Below are 14400 nucleotides of genomic sequence, written 5' to 3' on the forward strand. Positions count from 1 at the left end.
ATTCTTTTAAAACTGAAGTTAGCACTCTCCAGAGCTTTCCATCTCACTCAGAGCTAAAGCCAGAATCCTACAAGTAGAGGTCTACAAGCAAATGTCAAAGCCTGTAACAGCCTCCTTGATCTCAGTCCTATCCCCCTTCCCCACACTCCTCTCGCCTCGGTGACCTCATCTTTTACCACTTTTTCTTCTCATCTCCCCTACTAGTTCTCCAGCCCCTCTGACGTACCTGCTCCAACTCTCACTGTTTGTGGATAAGTTTTTTGGTATTCCTGATTGCTGTCTCATGTATTATATACTTTTATGGATTTGTTCTTTCTATCCACCAATTAGAGGTTAAGCTTCATGAGGAGGTGAGCTATCTTTCATTTGTTCTCCAATTATCTTATATCAATCACTGACATAGAGTAGCAGGTGCTCAATAAATATTAGTGAATGGATGAAGAGATGAATAAAGAAAATTTACTTTAAGAAAATTAACCTACAGCAATTTTGGAAGTAACCGGGTATCAGATAAGAAGCTTCTATAATAGTCTAGCCCTGCACTGTTCAATAGAAATCATTAATGAGATATTTTTACATTCTTTTTCATAATGTATCTTTGAAGTCCATTACTATTTTTATGATTATAGCATATCTTAATTTGTACACTAAATTTTTATTAGAAATACTGCTGTGTTTAGATTTAACAAGATTTGTAGTTGAAAAAGCAGATTCGTATACCCAAATATGCCAAATAGAGTTAAAAGGTTTCCAGTAACTGAAATGAATGCTGAAAATCTTTTACTTTTAATATTTAAGTCCATATTGGCAAAACTTTTTCATATTTTTAGAAGACTGTATCTTTGAAGCAAAATCATTTCAAAGCTACATCTTTTCTATCACTGATTCTAGTCAACTCAGTATAAATAACATCAAATTCAAAGGAGTATTGCATATATTAAAAGCAACAGTAAATTTATCAATATCAACTAAACATAGTTCAAAATTTTTCAAGTGTTTGGAACTAATTTATGTAATGTATCAATAAGTGAAATCTACATATAGATTTATGGTAGACATACATAAATCATTATTATGATTTACAATATGAAGAGTTACAATGTTAGTATAACTTCTTATACTTGTCTAGTTTCACAGATAAGCTTTCTCTTTCCTTAAAGCTTCAAATTTAGCTCATTCATGTGCAGTGTGATATTGATAATAAAATGTAAATCACATTGCCATTTTTTGCCTTTGATTACTGAATATCAGGCAGTCATTCCTTTTGTTTTAAGAAAATCTTCCATTGGAGTTAAAAGTACAGTAAATCTTTATAAAGCTCTTCCAAAACTTAGCCAAAGAGCACTGGCAAGGAATGCAGGATCATTAAATTCATTGTCTTTTAAGCTAGTGAAGATTCATAGAATTTGCACATATATATTAAACAAGGTGAGCAACTGTATCCATGATGTTTTTCATACAATCAACTTCAGGAACTGAGCAGAAAAATTTTTTCAAAATGTATCATACACTGGCATGAAACAATAAAGAAAACAACTTCTTGTTTGGAAATGTCAGTAAATCTGAATTTTTGATCCAACATAACTACAGTATCATCTATCATGATTTAAAAAAACTTCTCTCCATTATCCAGTTGAAACTCTTGTTTGACAGATGTAAAAGTTAAAGTAGCTACACCATAAGTCTATTTTTTTTTTAAAAAAAAAGCTGCAGACTGACAACTTTTTGTTGTAAATTTAGGAGTCCTTTAAGACAACACCTGACTAAAGTATGAATTTGATAGTGTCTCCTCTATCACATGACTCACTGAAATTAAAGTTACTTGTAGCTTCTCAAATTTTGAATCAATTGATCATTGATATTGTTAAAGAGTTCTTATATTCTGTGGGCATTTGTTTTGTGACTTAATTGAAGAACTTCCTTTTTTTATAACATATTTCTTCTAATCTTCTATCATAACTGAAATTATCATGTTGATCTAAAAATGGTTTATTCTTTTATGCAAAAAATCCAAGCCATTTTATAACTGGCCAAAGTTAACAAATGTTGAATGTTTGCCTCTGATTTCAGGTGACTAATTTCATTGGTTCTTATTTGACTATTTGCAAAAATCTCTTAGTTGTTCACTTTTCATATGCTAAAAAAATTTATACAACAAACAGCTTGGTAAATTGCAGTTGCATTCATTATGAAATTTGCAACATTTCTTCCAGTCTCTTTTTTTAAATCCTGGTTATATCACTAGTTAATTCATCTGTATGTTATTCTGCATTACTAATATATCTTCATTTTAAATTAAAATTTTTTCCATACCTACTTTTTTAAATACAAAAATAATTTAACTACATTCTAATAAAAATAAGTATTTCAGTTTAGTTACCTATCATGATTTGCACAGGTGTTACTGTAACTGATGCTTCCTGCATGAAATATGTAGATAAACACACTATTGTATAAAAATTTTTTTAAATTGATTCATTGAGAGTAACCAGATCAGTTATGTGTCTATGTATACAACATACATAACTCACATGCCTGACACAAACACTACAATTCAACACTAATGTCTTAAATAATGCAATGATTAAAGTGAAATATAATTCTACCAAAACAATAAAATCTTGTGTAATGGAAAAATATTTTACACTTATTAATTTTTTAATTTAAATGCAAACTAATGAAAATTAAGTTAAGAAATCAATTCTTCAGTCAACTCGGCTATATTTCAAGTGCTCAATAGCCACATATAGCTAGTGGCTGCCACACTGGACAGTGCATGTCTAGAACTCTGCATCCTTACTAATAAAGAGTGGTCCAGGACCAGCAGTGTCAGCACCACCAGGAACTTAGAAATGCAGAGTCTCAGGTCTTACCTCAGACCTACTGAAACAGAATCTGCATTTAACAAGTCCTTGAGTAATCTATATGTACCTTAAAATTTGGAAAGTGCTTGTCCAAATAACAGACAGTGGAGGATTTAACTGGGTAGTGGCAAGGGAATTATACCAAGTACCCCAGAGCAGTCTATGTGAAAGATGCCACGAGGGTAAAGTCAGCCAGACTTAACAGTGACAGCACGTGCAAAAGTAAACAGAGAAGGTGGTGAAGGCCTTGTAATTTGGTGACTGAGAGGCTGTAATAATACAATTAACAAAATAGGAGAAATGAGATTGAGAGTAAAGATGTTTTAATTCATAGTGTTATTTGTTGCATATTTTCCAGTTTTAGCAAAAATCATTTGAAAGATATGTATATGTCTATGTGTACAAACCTGAGTGCCTGCATCCTGACACAACTCTTCATTTCAGAAACACACACTTGCAGTAAAAACATACTGCCCCAAATCAACCTAAAATGTCCATTTTTCTAGTATATTGATCATGCATACCATTCACCTTCTCTTATGTACGTAGAATGTTAATATTCTGTTTAAAGGGGATTTCAGTGATACGGACTTATTGTTAATGAAAGAGTTCCTATGCTTTAGAGAAAACACTGGCTCTCCATTTTTCCAAGGATAGATTCCTTTTTCACAATGAGCAAAAAAGCCTTTAAAAATTGCAAATAGAAAGTAAGGTGATTAATTCTTCTCTTAAAAGCCTTTAGCAGGGAGGATGTGGCTCAAGTGGTAGAGTGCGTGCTAGGCATGCATGAGGTCCTGGGTTCGATCCCCAGCACCTCCTCCCAAAATAAACAAACATAACTGCCTCCCCTACCCCCGCCAAAAATAAAATAATTAAATAGTGCAATAATAAATAAATTAAGTTTTTTTTTTAATTTTAAAAACCAGACATTTGAGATTTGTGAAATTTGGCAAAGTTTCTTCCACCTTTTTTAGTATCCTTGTGAAGATCTTGACATGAAATCAGTGCAGTACTCATAATTACACCATATAAATTCTTTAAGTACATAGATAACGTAATTATTAAAACACCACTAGATTGATTTTCAATTTATTTTACAATGATGGTTACCAGTTGCTCCCAAAGGGAGAAGAGAACACAATTTGGTATCTTCCGTTCACTTAAAACTTTTCATTGAATTATTGTGAGACAGTGACCTGATCCTAAAAATAGAATAATCTCCCCTTTTGAAGGTACATTAGCTATTTTAAATTATGGAAATTAATTTACTTTTGCTTAGTGTAATGACCAAAATGAAAGCAATGAAGAACTAAAAGAAAGGGAGATAAGGAGAATGGGGAAAAGGAAGGGAGAGTGAAGGAAGAAAGAAATTAATAAAACGAGAGAGCAAGCTGAGAAGGGGCCCTTTTTCACGGGAAGGGTCAGGTACATTGGTATTCTTTCCAAACAGGGATGGCTACCAGAATACTCTGCTGTCTTGTAAAGAATGGTGGTACTGTTCTCTAAAATCTAAGTATTCTTGATGAGTTTTTATGCCTTATGGAATAATCCAACCTTACTGCTTAAAACCATGAGCACAGTTTCCCATGAAATTATATACACTTCTTGGGTTTTTTTTTTTTTTTTCCATCAAGTTCTAACAACTTTTAACAGGCATGGGCCATTTTTCTAACAACTTCCTTTGATCAACTTTCTAAAACCTACTCTCACACTTAAGTTGTTTTTAAAGTTCCTTTCAGCATAGTGTTATGACCTAAGGCAGCAATGAATTGGTGAACAGTCCAAAGCCAAAATATTTAGCTTGTCTGAACCAGTCTTTGCCCTGAAGAAACAGGGGAAATTGTTCATTTGGCAACTTCTCTAAGTTCAGATAAGCCCCGATGTAGTTGGCCTCATCTGTGCAGAGGTTGGGTTGAACGCTTGAGGAGGATGTGAGGTTCTGAGGCAGAAATGTGAGGTCGAATCAGCAGCACAGGATTCTCTGTGGACAGTTGAGGTTGGGCATGAGCTTAGATACAGCTGGTACAGCCGGCATGTGAGCTCTCTTGGTTTATGGGTTAAGCAACAGAGGAAACTAAGAACAGATTAGCTATATCTCTAAAACAAATGACAGTATGCGATTACTAAAGAAGTATCCATATTTTCACACTTTGAGAGACTGTGTTCCTTTCTGCATTTATTGAAGAAACAGTGAAGTCTCAACTTTTTAGAATTGGTATGTGATCTGAACTTTTTATAATAGTTCAGTGTGGAACTAGTAGATATTCCAAGATGCCAATCTCATTTTTAGAGGAAAAAAAGAAGAAAAATGCATGTATTTGATTTGTCAGTTTTTTTCTGTTCTAAAAGGGGACTGTAGTAAAATGTCCCTGTGTTCCCATTTCAGATGGTCACTTGTAACCTCAGGATGTCAACTTGTATTTTCTATTAAAAACCCTCTTTGCAAAGATCCCTCCTGCTATTCTTTTTGCTGTCCCAGCCACCTCCTTCCATCCGCCATCCCCTAACACCTGGCAACCACTAATCTGTTCTCTATGTCTATAATGTTGTCTTTCCAAACATGTTATATAAATGTTATCATATAGTATGTCACTTTTGGGGATTGGCTTTTTTTCACTCAACATCATTTCCCTGGGACCCATCCAGGTTGTTTTGTATATTCATAGGTTGTTCTTTTCATTGCTGAGTGCCTATCAAACTGGTGAAATCCTATTAAGGTTGATGAATGATACCAGTGAAATTTCCTGGTTGTGATATTCTGCTGTACTAACGCAAGGCACAACCATTGGAGGAGACCGGGTAGAGAGTACAGGAAACCTTTCTGTATTATTTCCTACAACTGTGTATAATCTGCAGTGGTCTTAAAATGATTTTCTAAAAAAGCAAAACCAAACCAACAAACAAAACACCCTCTTTGAGGAAAGAAATTGTAAAACTCTTAAAATCATAGCCATCTGAGTGGAGGATCTTATTAAACAAACCTGGTTGGGTTTATGTTTTAACTTTATGAGAATTCCCTTTATGAGAATCAGAGACATGACCCTTGTAGTCTCCCATGTTAGACTCTGCCCAAGAAGCTGCCAAAGTTAAAGACAGCCTGTTTGGAAAAGGAGGCGAAGACAGCCCCGTTGGCATTCCTGTTTGCCCCGACAGCAGCCATTTCTGGTGACTCACTGGAGGAGAATTCAGCGTTCTAAGCAAGCTCTGGCAAACAAAGATGTATATTTCAGAAGACCCATTTCCAAATAATCTCCTCCTTTTAAGCTAGTTCTTACGATGATAAGAATTCTGAGAGAAATATTATTGTCCTATTGATACTGTAAGAACCCATTTTAACTATGTGAGAATAACTAGAATCACAGAATTTTCAGGGTTGGAGAAATTTGGAAGGGAAGTGATCTTACTCTTCACAGAAACCTTTTAGTTCAATTTGATTACAGTATTTTCAGTAATTGATTGGCTTAGGGTTTTAGGGTTCTGGGGTCCGTGTTGTGAGCAACTTATTTTTTGGCTGCTCAGGGACCACATTCAGCATTCTTTCATCAGTTGCTTCACTCATGCCTGCAGTAACTTATGAGGGAGATTTGGCAAGGCTTCACATATTTAATGCTCATTTATATGAATGTTCTATGAAAGCTAGACATACTCCCTAAAAGGAGCTCTCAATCGAGTAAGAAAAATGAAAAAGAAAAAAAGAAAAATAGAGCAAAACCATCACTTCCTAGAAAGTAATTCATAATAGGTGCCTTACAGCTGGTGAGTTGCCAGAGGCTTGACTATATACCAAAATAGATGTTATCCCTATAATTTTCCTTATTTTAACTAAAAACAAACAAATACAGATCTCTAAAATTCCACCAGTCAGTTACTAAGAGAGCACCTTTCAGGGTGTATCTCAAACGTCTATCTAGGTGCCAAACATTTTGTTGTTTCTTAATGTTAGAGCAATATATATTACCTTGGGTGACAAACTAGTAAATTTTACCCAAGGAGGAAGTAGTGATAAGGCAGTTAATGCTATAAAACTCCTATCTTGGCAGTTGAACATGTGAGAAACATTTTCAGTACTCTTATTTTGCTGTGTGACTCAGGACCTTGTGTTAAATGATTTATTCACAAACTATTTTAGAATGAAAAACAAGACTTCTCTAGTCGCACCTAACCCTACTTAAATAAATTACCCTATGTGAAAATAAGGTACATACCTTGATTCATGGCCATCCAACATTGTCCACAACCAGAGATTTCAAATTAAATTGTGAATTCCGTCACATTCCCTCATACTGAAGGCAGCTGATTTCCTGACACGGTGACTTTCTGTCACTCCAGACCATATATGCTCCTTATGTCATCTGCAGCCCCCTCCTACTATACTTTTCTTCTTCACTTCTCTTGTATTCGTAATCAATAACTTTTCCCCCTTTTCCCACATCATTTTATAAGATCTCTTTGCACTGTAGTTATTAACACTATTTCTATCAAATCTGTTGCAAATATTTCCCCCATATGCAAACTGCGTTTTTAATTTTTAACACTTTTAAACACTGGTGTTTTTGTGTTGTCAAATCTATCTTTTTTGTGTGATTTCACCTTTTTTTTTAACTTTTTAAAATTTCATCACTATCAGACACATATTTACCTACTTTTCCTCCCATGCCTCTCTTTATTTAACCCGTCTAAGAAATTGTTCTGTTTGGTATATGGTATGAGATGAGGGTCTACACTTTATACTTTTTCTTTTCTAAGTAGTTTGTTGTTACAACCACTCATTGTTTTGTGGTATTTCCATTACCGCTAATTAAATTCTCATGTAATCTAGGGCTGTTTGGGGCTATCTGATCTTTCCAGTTGCTTTGTCAATAAATATATCTTGGGTGAATGAATGTTTTATCTAACTTTTCTTTGGCCAATACCAACTTTTGTAGCTCCAGACAGGCCTGAAATCCTTGGGCCATGTCCCACCCTGTTTGCTTGTTTATTTGTTTCTTTCTTTCTGTCCTTCTTCTTCTTGTTTTTCAGCGTTTGCTTACCAGTTCTCGCTGACTTTTTTCTTTCAAATCAACTTTAAGAATCATGCTTATTATTTAAATCTTACTCTATCTAGATTCAAATTTGAAATTCTTGGGTAGGTTTCTCTAACACAAACAAAATTTGACAAAGCTTTGATTCCAATTGAATTAGAACCCTAAAGTTTAATTTGGAAGGAGTATGTTTCTGTTTTTAAGCCAGAACTCCCTTAAACGCTAAACTTCAGATGAATTCTAACTATTTAATAGCTGGAAAAGTAACTTGGGAGCAGTACTAGGTTTCAGTGAACAGGGTTTAAATTTCGATTACAAAAGGAAATTTCAAATACTGTAAATGTTTCCTTTCAGTACTTTTGTAACCAGAATTGGGGAAATAGAAAAATAGTTTTTTCTTTTATATCAGCCTTCAGTAAACCAGAAAATACATGTGTAGGATTAAATATATTGTCAAAACAGAGTGTTAACTAATTAATATTTATATTGTGAACGAGTTCACGTGGTAAAATTTATCAGATAGGTGTACTTGTGTGCCTGTCTTTGATTAGGGACTTCTGTTTATAAACGGAGATTGAACATTGTTTCTTTGATTTTCTTTGATGTTCAGAGGCAGAACTTGATTTTACACCTTTTGGAGAATGAGGCAGCTGCAGATAAAGAAGATGACAGCTCTTAGGAGGGTTAATTAGAGCTAATTATAATTTGATTGACCTGTTTTTCCTCCAGAAAGCTTAACGAAGTCTTCCTTTGCAAAGTGAGGATTTTGCTTTCTCATACAAATGAAAGAAAATCTTTGTTTCTTGGATCTACAAATAATCTATTACTTGTGCACACTTTACAAAAAACTGTCACCATGTAGATCACAGAATCAGGGATATGGGGTGGGGTTGGAAAGAACCTTAAAGATTACATAGTCCTTGAGAGTATGTATTTATTATATTAACTTATGATGGAAAATTGTAAATGTTAGGGAAATATAAACTAGTGTGCATAATTTTTAAATCTCTACATTTTAAATCTATTTAACAAAAAACCAAGAAATAAAATTGTCAAACACCATAAAGTATAGTTGTCCTTTTTTGACCTTGATATTTTCTTTATTCCATGTGGTTTAGATGTAATCTCATTTGCTTGATGAATACTGTAAAAGGATTTTGTTTAACTTATATATGAAAAGAGCATAATGAAATGATTTGCTTCCTGTTCGGTGATGTCTTACAGAGCATGGTTTATAATTATAAGTATTTAAATGAAATACAGTTCTACTTGTATTCCCGTAAAATTGAAACCTTTTAGGAAGAACTTTCCCATGAAAGCTTCTTACCTCATAAAGTTCTCTAAGGCAATTATTATATGTGAAAAACAAAACAGTTACTTTCATTGTCTGTCAACACAGTTATATCTCATGTTTATGTTAAATGGAGCACCTGTTAATATTAAATAGGGTTTTACTCTCAGACAGCTTGTGTTCTAATTTGGGCAGTCAAGATGTTTTGACTTTAGAAAACTAGGTAGTAAAATATTTAATATTTTAATGACAGCTCAACACAGCAGTAGGAGGCACAAAGTAGTATGTGATTAATTACAGACAACAGATATTATTAAGAATAAAAGGAAGGGAAAATCATTGTAAGCTGAAGTGGTCTGGAAAGATTGGAGAAGTTAAAATCAGGAATAGATTTTGCAGGCTAGAGGAGGACTGGATGAAGGAAAGAGAGGAAAAGTCTATCCATCTAGTGGAAGGAATAATGTGCTTCAAAGCGTTTTCGAGGTGGGAGAGTTTAGTCTGGTAAACTTGGGACATGAGTGTACTTGGATAGGGTGATCCTGTAGGAGAGTTGAATATGCTAAAACCAGAAAGACTGATTAGGAGCAAATAGTGGAGAACCTTGAAGTATGGAGGTTGAGGGTGTGTTTATCATGTACCATGTAAGCAATATTTTCCCTGGTTACCTTAGCTTCAGTACCTAAGCAATATTTTAGGAAAATTGATCATTCCAAAGTATGCAGAATACATTATAGTGAAGAACACAGTAGGCAGTATGATTACTTATATGATTTTCATAGTACCTAAGCATGGGGGATGAACACATGAACAGTGGTGGTAAGAATGGATATTAAGGAATGTTGCAAATAAATCATGGAAGAAGACTTCACAGTGCTTAGTAACTGGTGAGGTATGGTGGTGGAATAATGGGCTTGATGTATGCATCGAGGAGGAGTAAGAAAAAGGAAAGGAGAGAGCACGTATCAGAGTCATATATAAAGTTCTGTGAATTCATCTTCTCCCCCAAGTGTGTCCATGGTTAAGGGATGGGTAATAGATTCATTTTGTGAATATCTAACAAATTACTTTCAGATCATCCATTTGGAGGAATATTAAACATATTTAATAAATTCAAAACATAAGTTCAGGAAACTGGATATAACTTGCTTTTAAATACTTTTCCTTCAACAGCCCTCTTCCTGCAGTAACCCTTAATATTTTTCACAAGCTGTAATGGGATCGAGACCAAGAAGGGTTTTCCAGTGAGTGAATGTAGGAAGCTGATAAGAGAAGTGTTCTTTGGGGCTCTGGTAGCATAAGTTACATTATACTAAAACATATTATCTCTTTGCAGCCTCCCTTTTCTCCTGTCAGCCATTGACATTTTGAAAGATTTACTGATTAGCTTAAAAATTACAGAACTTCTAAGTTTAGTGATGTGGGTGTGCTGCCTAATTACCCATGTGAGACTGCAGTTAGAGCTTTTTCCTTCTACCTTCGGGAGCCGTTACGACTCACCGCTAGAGAAGGAGCAGTTTTACATAATTGTTGCTAATGTTAAAATAGACATGTGCATATGATATTTGCAAACAACTTCTCTAAAGTTCAATAACTGGTATTACTATTTGAGTACCTCAAGGAAGCCCTCAATTATTTGATCTAGTCTAGGCCTCTAGTCACACAGGTGATTATGTGTGTGTTTCAAAAGCAGTAAAGAGGAATGGGGGAAAACTGTACTGAGAACCTTCATGGTTTCTTTAACCCTCTTGTGAGAGTCATTTGATCTTATAAAGTAGGTGTTATTATTTACCATTGTACGAATGGACAAACTGAATCTTAGAGAATTATACTGCCAAAAAATGAAAAAAAAATCACAGGTCTAAGATTCTAACCTTATATCCATGTATCTCGTCTAATGCCCATGTTTTTTATTCTGTGTCATTTTAGTGTCTTAAGGAGGGGGATGTGCTGTACGTGGAAAAACAGCATATTGTCTTTTGTCCAAGCTTATGCTGTTTGAGTTTATACTGCTCTTTGTCTCAATACAATCACATAGCTAAATTCAAAGTATTTGTAGCCTACAAAGATGTTCGTTAGTTTGAATTACACTTTCAAAGAAGAATTTGTTCTGCTGGTCCCTGAAGACTCATTGTGAAATCGTGAGGTGGAAAATCCTCATTTTGCAGTGGGACAGTGTGAGTGGAGGGCGCTTCCTCAGTGTCACTAAAAAAATGTTAGGTCAGAGATTTGACCTCATGACTCAGGATTCTCTTCGAGTACATTTGCTCATATTGCTTAGTATTAAAAAGCATAACGCTTATGTTGATTTTTCTGATTTAATATTACCTCTTAGTTTCTCATTTATTTTCTAAACTTTCTAAACTGAATTAATCTCTACGTAATACAAAGTAAATCAGTAAACTGGCTGCCACACTTACCCTGATGGGATTTCAGGCTTGTGGTGAGGTACTGGGGAAATTCTGACTCAATTGTTACTGACACAGGAGGCTTTGCAGTTATTAGAAGACAGCCCAGGAGGAAAAGAAAAAAACGGATTTATGTGATCGTGTATTGCTAAGAACGGCGCACTGCTACTCTCTTTTCTTTACTGCTTCCTCTAAGAGTCGTCATTTCAATGCACTAATCTTTTAAACAGCCATTCAGTGGGAATTGGGCTAGAACTTTGCTAAGGGGTCACATTTACCAACCTGACAGTTATACATTTACAAAAGAAATAGCATGAATTTATTCAGCATCAAAACCTCTGCATCTTTTTACCACCCAACTGCATTTCACACCATATTACCATCAGTGCACTATAATGGCTATATAAATTCCATCCAGACTCTTCATTTAATTAACTAGCATTCTTTGAACAAAAATAAAAGTGCTGTTTTTATAGAGGAATAAAAGCTGCATGGAGTGAGTGTGAAGGAGACAAATCATCAAATTAGTTATTCTTCATTGCAGCTATGAAGAATTCTCTGCCCCTCCTCTTTCTCTTCAGTGGCAGGTTTTGTTTTTTTTTTTTTTTTCCAAGCTTGATTGAATGGAAAATGGGGAACAGTGTAACAGGCTCAGCGGTGTTTGAATATATTGTAATGGCCACATTCTAAGCTCACACGGGGCTGGGCACTGATGAGAAGCTCACCTACAAGTGATTTTTTTTTTTTTTTTAACATTTTCTGTAGTTGGTAGCCAAGACCATGAACTTTGTAGTTTGACTGTCTGGATTCAAATCCTAGCTCAGCCACTTACTAGCTTTGTGATTCTGAGCAAGTTACTTAACCTTTCAGTTGCCTATTAAAAAGGATACTAATAGACATACCTCACACAGCTTGGGGTGGATTATCTAAGTTGATCCACGTGGAACATTTAGAGCCGCGTCCACACATCCTAACCCATTACCTCCTGTGTGCACAGCAGCAGTCTAATGTCAGGTCAGTCAGCGGTGGCACTGGTGACCCTTGATCACCTGGGCTGGACTGGCTGATGGGGTAGCTAGGTAGATGTCCTTTATTTCCTTAGGTATTTCTTTCTAAAGATACCTTTTATTATTACTTTAAAAAAAATAAGGAAATAAAGTTACTTGAATCAAGGGTATAGCAGGCAGTTGGGTGGCCACGTCTCTCCATCCTGCACCTCCTGCCGAATTTAGCTTTCTAAAGCACTGTGTCCTCATCAGTTTCTGCCCGGGCTTCAAGACTTCCCCAGATCCAAGCACCTTTGCCTGTCATGCGATTTCTAACAGAGCCCAGCCCTCTCCCTCCCTCTCTCCAATCTTTTTTTACCCATTGCTCCCCTATTGGAAGCATCTACTCCAGTCAAAAGTGATCAGTTGTCATCTCTGAGATGCACCACATTCAGATTCCTTCTTGTCCCTCTTCCTTTGCCCACATTGTCTGTTTTGTGGAACGTGTCCTGCCCTCTCCCTCCACTTATCTAAGTCATACTGAATGTTCCAAGCTGAACCAAAAAAGGGAAACGACTTTTTGCCTTTTCCCCTTTGTATTTTTTAAACACATAGCATGATTGTCTGGATGCAGTAGGTGCTAAGTAAAGTTCTTCTTGAAGATGAACTCTTCTGTTTGTTCTCCCTTCAAACTACATTTAGAATCTAACCACTTCACACCATTTCCACCACTGCCACCCTTGTCCAAGCCAAATCCCTTTTTGCCTGTCCCCTTCCTCTTCTCCCTGTCCCACGCTTATCCATCCCTGTGATGAGTTGTCTACTGTCAACACGGCAGCAAAAGTAATCCACTTAAAATTGAAGTCAGATCATATCACTTCTCTTCTCAGACTCTCCAGTCACTTCCCATCTCACTCTGAGTAAAATCAAAGTTCTTACAATGGCCTACAAAGCCTCTTAAGGTCTGCCCCACCACTGCAACGTGATCCCTGCCCAAAGTCCCGTGACCACTTTGCCCTCATGTCCTTCTTTCTGTCCCCTACTGCTCTCTACTTCTGCCACACTGGCTTCCTTGCTATTCTCTGAAGATGCAAGGTACTGCCTCAGGGCCTTTGCACAAACTGTTCCCTCAGCCCCCTTTGCCCAGAAAATACCTCCTCTGATTAAACATCTTCTCAATGAGATCTTCATTGACAATCCCTAATTTACTGTCTGTCTTCCCAAACTAGATTGTAAATTCTGCGGGGGGGGGGGGGGGGCAAAAGGACTTTTTTGTCTGTTTTGTTAGGCGTTCTATCCTCAGTACTTGAAAAAGACCCTGACACATAATAAATACTTAATAGTTATTGAATGTATGGATGAAAAATTGACTCTTAAAAATATGTTCATATTCCTAACCCTCCCTTAGGCTCCAACAAAAGCAAGTGTCCTATAATAGTTCCGAGAAAATTAAAATAGCTGTAGTTGAATGTTAGCCATGGCAATTGGAGCAGAAAGTTCCATTGCAGAGAAAAGAGATTTCTGCATCAAGTAAAGAAAAAGAAGTGGTTTACAGTATAATAACCACCATTTTAAATTATGTTGGTGTCCTGGGGGACTCTTACTGACCAGCACCAAGGCACATTTTTGAGAGAGCAAGTGATTTTGGCCACCCCATCCCCTTCCTAAGGTGGAGAATGTAGCTAGGATGCAGTTTTGTTTTGTTTTCATTTGTCATCTAGCAGCAAAGTAAAATGGTGAAACGGACAATAAGGTTGGAGTTGGGTAGACCTGAGTTTTAACCCCAGCACTAGTACGCGTCCTTGGATAGGTTATGTAACCTCTCTGTGCCTC

General features: G+C 36.0%; 1 protein-coding gene across 4 annotated transcripts in view; it reads left to right on the forward strand.

Annotated features, from left to right (window-relative positions):
- Positions 1-14400, forward strand: part of STXBP4 (syntaxin binding protein 4) — a 167106-nt gene that overhangs the window by 79764 nt on the left and 72942 nt on the right. The window lies entirely within an intron of this gene.

The sequence above is a fragment of the Camelus dromedarius genome, chromosome 16, assembly GCF_036321535.1.
Source record: "Camelus dromedarius isolate mCamDro1 chromosome 16, mCamDro1.pat, whole genome shotgun sequence".
NCBI lineage: Eukaryota > Metazoa > Chordata > Mammalia > Artiodactyla > Camelidae > Camelus > Camelus dromedarius.